This window comes from Cetorhinus maximus, chromosome 8, assembly GCF_964194155.1.
Source record: "Cetorhinus maximus chromosome 8, sCetMax3.hap1.1, whole genome shotgun sequence".
Lineage (NCBI taxonomy): Eukaryota > Metazoa > Chordata > Chondrichthyes > Lamniformes > Cetorhinidae > Cetorhinus > Cetorhinus maximus.
Window position 1 is genome coordinate 54,878,281 of NC_135886.1, and position 8,249 is coordinate 54,886,529.

At 45.5% G+C, this 8,249-nt stretch overlaps 1 non-coding gene across 1 annotated transcript; it reads right to left on the bottom strand.

Moving 5' to 3' along the window:
* Positions 1–7,762: 7,762 nt before the first annotated feature.
* Positions 7,763–7,834, bottom strand: trnah-gug (transfer RNA histidin (anticodon GUG)). The gene has a single exon. It is a non-coding gene; the product is annotated as a tRNA-His (tRNA).
* Positions 7,835–8,249: the final 415 nt, after the last annotated feature.

Sequence of the window (8,249 nt, forward strand, 5' to 3'; positions counted from 1 at the left end):
GAAGGCTTGAAACGTTAACTGATTTCTTCTCCACCGATGCTGCCAGACCTGCTGAGTTTTTCCAGGTAATTCTGTTTTTGAATTGAATGTTCATCTTTAACTAAAGGGCTAGAATATAAAGGGAAGAAGTTTCTCTATAGCTATACAAAGTCCTGGTTAAACCATATCTGGAAGACTTCCTATCGTTCTGGGTACCACACCAGAGCAAGAATATATGGACTTTGGAGGGAGTACAGTACAGATTCTCAAGGTATTATCAGGGTTAGATATTGAGGAGGGTTTGTATTCCCTAGAATATAGATGATTAAGGGGTGGTTTGATTTGATAGGGTGAAATCGATAGGCTGCATAGACTACTTTTCCCACCGCTGGAGAAGTCACGGATAACAGGACATAACCTTAAAATCAGAAGTAGTGCACTAAGGAGTGAAGGTGTGAGACAGAAAGTGTCTCACAATTCTTCACAGAAAGTGTGGTGGGAGTGTGGAACTGTCTCCTGTAAAAAGCAGTAGATTTTTGCTAGCCAAGGGTTCAAAGGCAAGTAGTTGCAGCTATGAAACAGGTCAGCCATGATCTCATTGAATGATGGAACAGACTTGAGAAGCTTAATGGTCTCCTCTTGTTTTGATGTTTCTATGGGAGGGGTGAGGGCAGGGAGAAGGCACTGTGCATCAGGGATTAGGACTCATGGTTGGGGGGAGGGCTGGGGGGCAAAGGAGAATGGGCTGTGGGTGAAAAACAGCTTTTTCTGCAGAGCCTGAAGCAGCATTGAGAGAAGCAGCTGTTAAAGGTGTAAATGTAACCTGGGTGTTGTATGCTGTATGTTCAGTAAGGTCTCACAAAGAAATTCTGAGTCTTGTTTTATTGATAACACATAACTATGTACATATATAGAGGGTATAGCCAAACTATGAGCTAACTCTATGCTTGCTTCTACACAGGTCTCTGTCCAGTCCACAACAGATTCTAGTCTCAGGTCATGTATCTCTTTATATCACATTGTGGGCAGTACTGTTTCCCAGTCCCACATTAACCCTTGGTATGCCAAATACCCTTATACTACACTCGGAACACTACTGTGATAAATAGTGAAAGATTGTTTCCACTGGTGGGCAAGTGGGGAACTAGGGATTAGGAACCAATGATTCTCTCTGGAAGTGTTTAAGGGGAAAGATTCTTCAGCTGAGGGCTATTAGACCATTGGGTTTTTCATCACGTGGTATTAAATTAGAGACTAAAACTTTATTTCAAAGAGAAGAGGATAAATATTTGAAGAAGAGGAACGTAAAAGAATCTAGAGGGAAGGAGGTTACAGGTAGCAGCATTAGCACCGAGGTCTGAATAGCTTTCTCCCGTGAGTGACTGTACTGTTGCACGCTAAGTGGACAACTGCTCTAGTTGTTTTCAGATTTGCAAGTGAAGAAAACATTTTGAATTAAACATTAATATTATGTGCATTACAGGGGCTATATCTTAAAATTTTCTGAGTGAGATTTTGAAATAGTCCACTGCATTCACCCATGATCTTGCTACTCCCTGACCTGACTATTCCAATCCTCACTTGTCTGACCTCCCATCCCCGCTTTCCTTAAACCTGAGTTCATCCTGCTTGCACCACACCTAGTTCACTCATCACCCCTGTGCTCAGTGACACACAGCAGCTCCCATTCTGCCAATGCCTCAATTTAAAACTTGCAAACCATAGCCTAGCCCGTTCTTCATTTTCTCTGTAACCAACTCTAGCCCCAAAAACCTCTGAGATCTTCAGGTTTCTCTGACTCTGGCTTCTTGTACGTTCCTAATTCCTGGCCAGTTTCCTTCTATAATTGGCAGCCGTGCTTTCAGCTGTCCAGTTCCCAAAACCTCTCTGCGCCTCTCTGGCCTCTTTAAGACCTTCCATAATACTTACTCTTTGACCAGGACCTTTAAATTGGTGTCAATTTTTACTTCATTACACTCCAGTTAAAAACCTTGAGATATTTCATACTTTAAAGGTTTTTTCTTTAATTTGTCCATGAGCTGTAGCCGCCACTGGCAAGGCCAGAAATTGTCACTCATCCTTAATTGCCGTTTATCTACCTTTTTGAACCGCTGCAGTCCATGTGGTGTAGGTACACCCACAGTGCTGTTAGAAAGGGAGTTCCAGGATTTTTCATCCAGCAACAGTGAAGGAATGGCGATATATTTCCAAGTCAGGATGATAAGTGGCTTGGAGGGGAACTTCCTGGTGGTGTTCCCATGTGTTTGCTGCCTTGTCCTTCTAGATGGTAGAGGCTCTGGGTGTGGAAGGTGCTGCCTAAGGAGCCTTGGTAGATGACACACACATGGACACTGCACAGTAGTTGTGGAGGGAGTGAAAGTTTAACATGCTGGATGGGGTGCTAATCATGCAGGCTGCTTTGCCCTGGATGGTGTCAAGCCTCTTGAATGTTATTGGAGCTGCACTCATCCAGGCAAGTGGGGAGTACTCCTTCACACTCCTGATTGTGCCTTGTAGATGGTGAAGAGGGTTTGAGGGGTTAGAAGGTGAGTTACTTGCCTCAGAATTCCCAGTCTCTGATTTACTTTTGCAAACACATTATCTATATGGCTGGATTAGTCAAGTTTTTGGTCAACGGTAGTGCCCAGGATGTTGATGGGTTCAGCAATGATGATACCATTGAAGATCAAGGGGAAATAGCTAGGTTCTCTCTTGCTGGAGATAGCCATTGGCTGCCACTTCTGTGGTCCAAAACTTATCAGCCCAAGCCTGAGATTTGTCCAGGTTAAGTTGCATGCAGGCAAGGACTGCTTTAGTATCTGAGGAGTATGAATTTTACTGTGCAATCATCAGTGAATATCCAAACTTCTAATCTTATGATGGAGGGAAAGTTATTGATGAAACAGCTGAAGATGGTTGGGCCAAGGACACTACCCTGAGGAACTCCTGCAGTGATGTCCTGGAACTGAGATGATTGACCTCCAACAGCCACAACCATCTTCCTTTGTGCTAGACATGACACCAAGTGGAGAGCTTTCCCCCTGATTCCTATTCACTTCAATCAGGGCTCCTTTATACCAAACTTGGTCAAATATGGCCGTGATGTCAAGGAATTAAGTTATTTTGTTCATGTTTGATTGTATTGAGGTTTGAAGCTCAGTGGCCCAGAAACCATACTGAGCAGAAGTGAGCAGGTTATTGCTGAGTGAGTGCCGCTTAATAGCACGGTCGACGACACCTTCCATCACTTTGTTGATGATCGAGAGTAGACTGATGGGACGGTAATTGACCAGGTTGGATTTGTCCTGCTTTTTGTGGACAGGACATACAGCTTGGCTGGGAGACATCTAACTCTGGCACAAGTCTTCAGTATTACAGCCAGGGTGTTGTCAGGGCCCATAGCCTCTGCAATATCCAGCGCCTTCAGCCATTCCTCGCACGGAGTGACTCAAATTTGCCGAAGACTGGCATCTGTCAGGAGGAGGCCGAGATGGATCATTTACTCAGCACTTCTGGCTGAAGATGGTTGAAAATGCCTTGTCTTTTGCTCTGGCGTGCTGGGCTCCCCCATCATGGAGGATGGGGATATTTGTACAGCCTACTCCTCCAGTTAATTGCTTAATTGTCCACCTCTATTCACAACTGGATGTGACAGAACTGCAGAACTTTGAGGTCAGTTCCATTGGTTGCGAGGTCACTTGGCTCTGTCTGTAGCATGCTGCTTTCACTGTTTGGCATGCATGTAGTCCTGTATGGTAGCTTCACCAGGTTGGCACCTCATTTTTAGGTATGCCTGGTTCTGCTTCTGTCATGCTCCCCTACATTCCTCATTGAACAGGGTTGATCCCCTGGCTTCATGGTAATGGTAGAATGAGGGATATGCCAGGCCATGAGGTTGCAGATTGTGTTTGAGTACAGTACTGCTGTTGAAGGCCCAGAGCACTTCATGGATGCCAGTTTTGTGTTGCTAGATCTGTTCTGAATCTATCTCACTTAGCACAGTGGTAGTGCCACAAGACACAATGGATAGTATCCTCAGCATGAAGCCAGGACCTCACCTCTACAAGGACTTTGCAGTGGTCACTCCTGCCAATACTGCCTTGGACAGATGCATATGTGACAGATGAGGACAACGTCAGCTAAGTTTTTCCCTTATGTTGGTTCTCTGACCACCTGCCGCAGCCCCAGTCTGTCAGATATGTCCTTCAGCACTTGGTCAGCTGTGGTGCTATTGAGCCACTCGGTGATGGACATGAAGTCCCCATCCAGAACACATTCTGTGCCCTTGGTACCCTCAGTGCCTCTTCCAAATGGTGTTCAATATGGAGGAGTACTGAGGGAGCACGATAGGTATTAATCTGCAGAAGGTTTCCTTACCCATGTTTGACCCTTTCTGTAATGTTTTCATACAACTGAGTGGCTTGCTGGGCCATTTCAGAGGGCATTGAAGAGTCAAACCACTTTGCTGTGAGTCCAGAGTAACATACCTTGAGAAGGTGGTGGTGAGCTGCCTTCTTGAACGGCTGCAGTCCATGTGGTGTAGCTGCACGCACAGTGCTGTCAGGGAGGGAGGTTGTGTTGACAAACGCTTTATTATTTTAAGTGATTTCTCCGTGAATGCCTGCGGGCAGTGGTGAACAGTGCAGGTGTTAGTCAGCCTGCTCTAATCAGCTGGCTCAACAATTCGTACATTCATTGCTGCTCCTATCGGGAACGGGGTGGAGACTCCCAGGCTGCAGGCAGGAAAGCCCCGTGCTGCTGGGGCGGGGCGGGGCCAGGAGGGGCGGGGATTATCTGCACATTTCTCCACCTTTCCTGGCAGCCTTCCGGACCCTTTCTCACAGCTGCCTGCGGTGACGGGCTCAGATTTCTGCGGCTGTACTCTGATCCCGCGGCCATATTTCATACAGGCAGACAGATTGCAGTAAACTGCAAGATAATCCTGCGTGAATACAAGGAATTAGATACCAGAATAAAGAGATGGCATATTATAAATGTTATTGAACATCACGAAGAAAAGTAGTTTCCAAAATGTAACATTAAATTAGGCTACATTTTAAAATTATAACTAGTAATTTTCACTCGTGGTTAACATCTCAGCCTCGTAGTTAACACATTACCTCAATTTTAATTTAAATGATTGTAATCCCTTATTCCTAGTAATTGGTTATATAAACTAGATAGCAGATAGTTACGTTTTTAAAAATATCTTGGAATGTTGGCGACTGCTCCGTTAATGTTGGTCGCTCGGCTCCTGAGACACTCATTGCCCTTGCTGCGACACATGGAATGCGATTGGGAACCATGCCCAGTTGCTGTTTCCTAGTCTGGAAATGTGCGTGTGTTTGTGTAATGGGGGGAGGGATTAAAGGTAATGACACCGACTCTGTAAACTAGATTCCAGGCACAGAGTTAAAATAAACATTGCTGTTGTCACAACTCAGTTACTGGCCTGAAATTGAACAGTTCCAATAAAGCAAGCGGTTAATAAGAGCAAAATACCTCGAACGCTGGAAATCTGAAATAAAAACAGAAAATGCTGGAAAAACTCAGCAGGCCTGGCAACATCTGTCGAGAGAGAAACAGAGTTAACGTTTCGAGTCCAATATGAACCTTCCGGTTCAATGAACGAGTGCTCCCCTCGGCTCCGAATACCAGTGCTCATCCAGAGGGCCGGCGCTGACACGACGGGCCGAATGGCCGCCTTCTTTGCTCCGCTCTGCGTTTCCGTGTGATCGACGGAGAAGATGTGAGGACGGGACCCTGGTCAGAAAGTGCCAGCTCTCCCTCATGTGCAAAATGATCTGTTTCCTACGGAATCAGTTATTAAAATGTGTCCCCAGGGCTTTAACCCGGCTGGCAGGAAACACTTCGACAATGAGTTCGAATCTCGCCCCAGTCTCACTGCGCCCTCTAACTTAAAATGTAACAACAGCAATGCAATGTTTTTGTGGAGCTGTGGGGGATGGGAAGCCTTCGCCCCTCCTCCACACAACCATGCCTCTAGTGTTTGCAGAAGAGCGGTGTACTTGGGAAATGGGCCAGCATTCGCTTTCTAGTTTGGCCATCGGCTGCTTTGACCTGACCCACGCTCCAGGACAATCCTAGGACATGAGCTCCACGCTGGATAGCCCAGTTTGAGTTAGGCATCGGTCTCCAAAGTCTCACTAGACATGATGGAGGCTTAAATTATGAAGACAGGTTAACCTGGTTTGTATGCCTTGAGTTAAGATGGATGACTAATTGATATGTTTTAAATGACAAACGGGTCTGATAGATACAGATAAACTATTGTCTCTGGATCCAGAACAAGGGGACACGATATTAAAATTAGAGCCAATCTTTCAGGAGGCGAACCAGGAGGTAATTCTTCAGAGTGCAGTGATAAAAAGCTAGAACTTTCACTCCCAAAATGCGGTGGACGCAAAACTTGAGATGAGATAGGTTTGAACTTTGAACTTTTGTGAGACAAGAGCGTCAAGGGTTATGGATCAAGGGTTGATGAATGGGGTTTATGTACAGATCAGTTGTGATTAGAATACATTGGCCATCTCCTCTTCCTATGGGGATTTGGTGACATTGTTTTTGAAATTATATCAATATATAAAGCGATTGAATTAGATATAATTTAACATTACGGCCATTCAGCCAGCATACCTCTGGCCTCAACCACTGTTATATCATGCTGGTTACAACAGCAGGGGTGACAGAGTCATTTGGGACCTCAGGGGGTGGTTGTCCCTGCCTTTTGTGCATTGGCCCAGGAGGGTAAGCTAAGGGTCCCATGCTCAGGGTTCAGAACCACAGCCAATAGAGGAACCAGTGAGTCAATGGCAGAACAGCTAGAACTAAGGGGCAACCTCTGCTTCCAGGTGGAGGTTTCTTAAGGAAGAGGACTAGTCTTTCCTTTAAGCACACATGAAGTTAATAGGAAACCACCATCTACAAGGCACAAGTCAGGAGTGTGATGGAATACTCCCCACTTGCCTGGATGAGTGCAGCTCCAACAACACTCAAGAAGCTTGACATCATTCTGGACAAAGCAGCCTGTTTGATTGGCACCCCATCCACAAACATTCACTCCCTCCACCATCGATGCACAGTAGCAGCAGTGTGTGCCATCTACAATATGCATTGCAGGAATTCACCAAGGCTCCTTAGATAGCACCTTCCAAACCCACGCCCACTACCATCTAGAAGGACAAGCGCAGCAGATAAATGGGAACACCACCACCTGGAAGTTCCTCTCCAAGCCACTCACCATCCTGACTTGCAAATATATTGGCCGTTCCTTCACTGTCACTGGGTCAAAATCTTAGAACTCCCTCCCTAACAGCACTGTGGATGTACCTACGCCACATGGACTGCAGCAGTTCAAGAAGCTGGCTTACCTCCACCCTCTCAAGGGCAATTAGGGATAGGCAATAAATGCAGGCCCAGCCAGCAAAGCCGACATCCTGTAAATGAATATTTTCCATTGTCATATTACTCATTGAAATTTAAAATGGAAAGCTGTTAAAGCAACTGAAAGCTAAGTGCAAGGCCGGGAAGTGTGAGAAGAGGAGTGGGTCTGCTTTTAGGCAGACCATTACTACAAAGAGGCACATTGTTTGTGATATGCTGGTCCCACGCTGTAGGTATCATATTTCAATCCTTCATCTGCTCTTTAATCTCTAAGTGAATAAAGAAAAGGCTTAAGGAACGTCCAAGTTGACTGGGCTTCAGAAATTAGCACTGAACCCCTTCAATAAACAAAACAGCAACTGCACAACACAAACCGTATTGCCGTGACTCGGATTCGAACCGAGGTTGCTGCGGCCACAACGCAGAGTACTAACCACTATACGATCACGGCGTGCTACTGTAGATTCCATTTTAAGGGTCACTTTTTTCACGTACTGTGTTTGCGTGTGAATCGAAAGCCAAATTGATTTGAGATCTGATTAAAGCATGGCCAAATGGTAACAAACAGCTCAGGAGGCAGATGTACAAGCCTGGCTGATTAGAGCGAGGAACAGACAGATGAAGCTGTGGCTTTGCATACGCTCGACCGGAGACAGGATGTTTATATTTCTTGTGGCTTCGCGTTTCCCGAGTACACGTTAGTTTGGGTTAAGTTCCCTTCGGCTTGAGTGAGTGTACTAAATTACCACTTAAATTCTCAGGTTGTTCTTGCAACTAACGAACTCCTTTGCTATAATAACAAAATAAAAATAGAAAATGCTGGGAAAGCTCAGCAGGTCTGACAGCATATGTGGAGAGAGAAACAG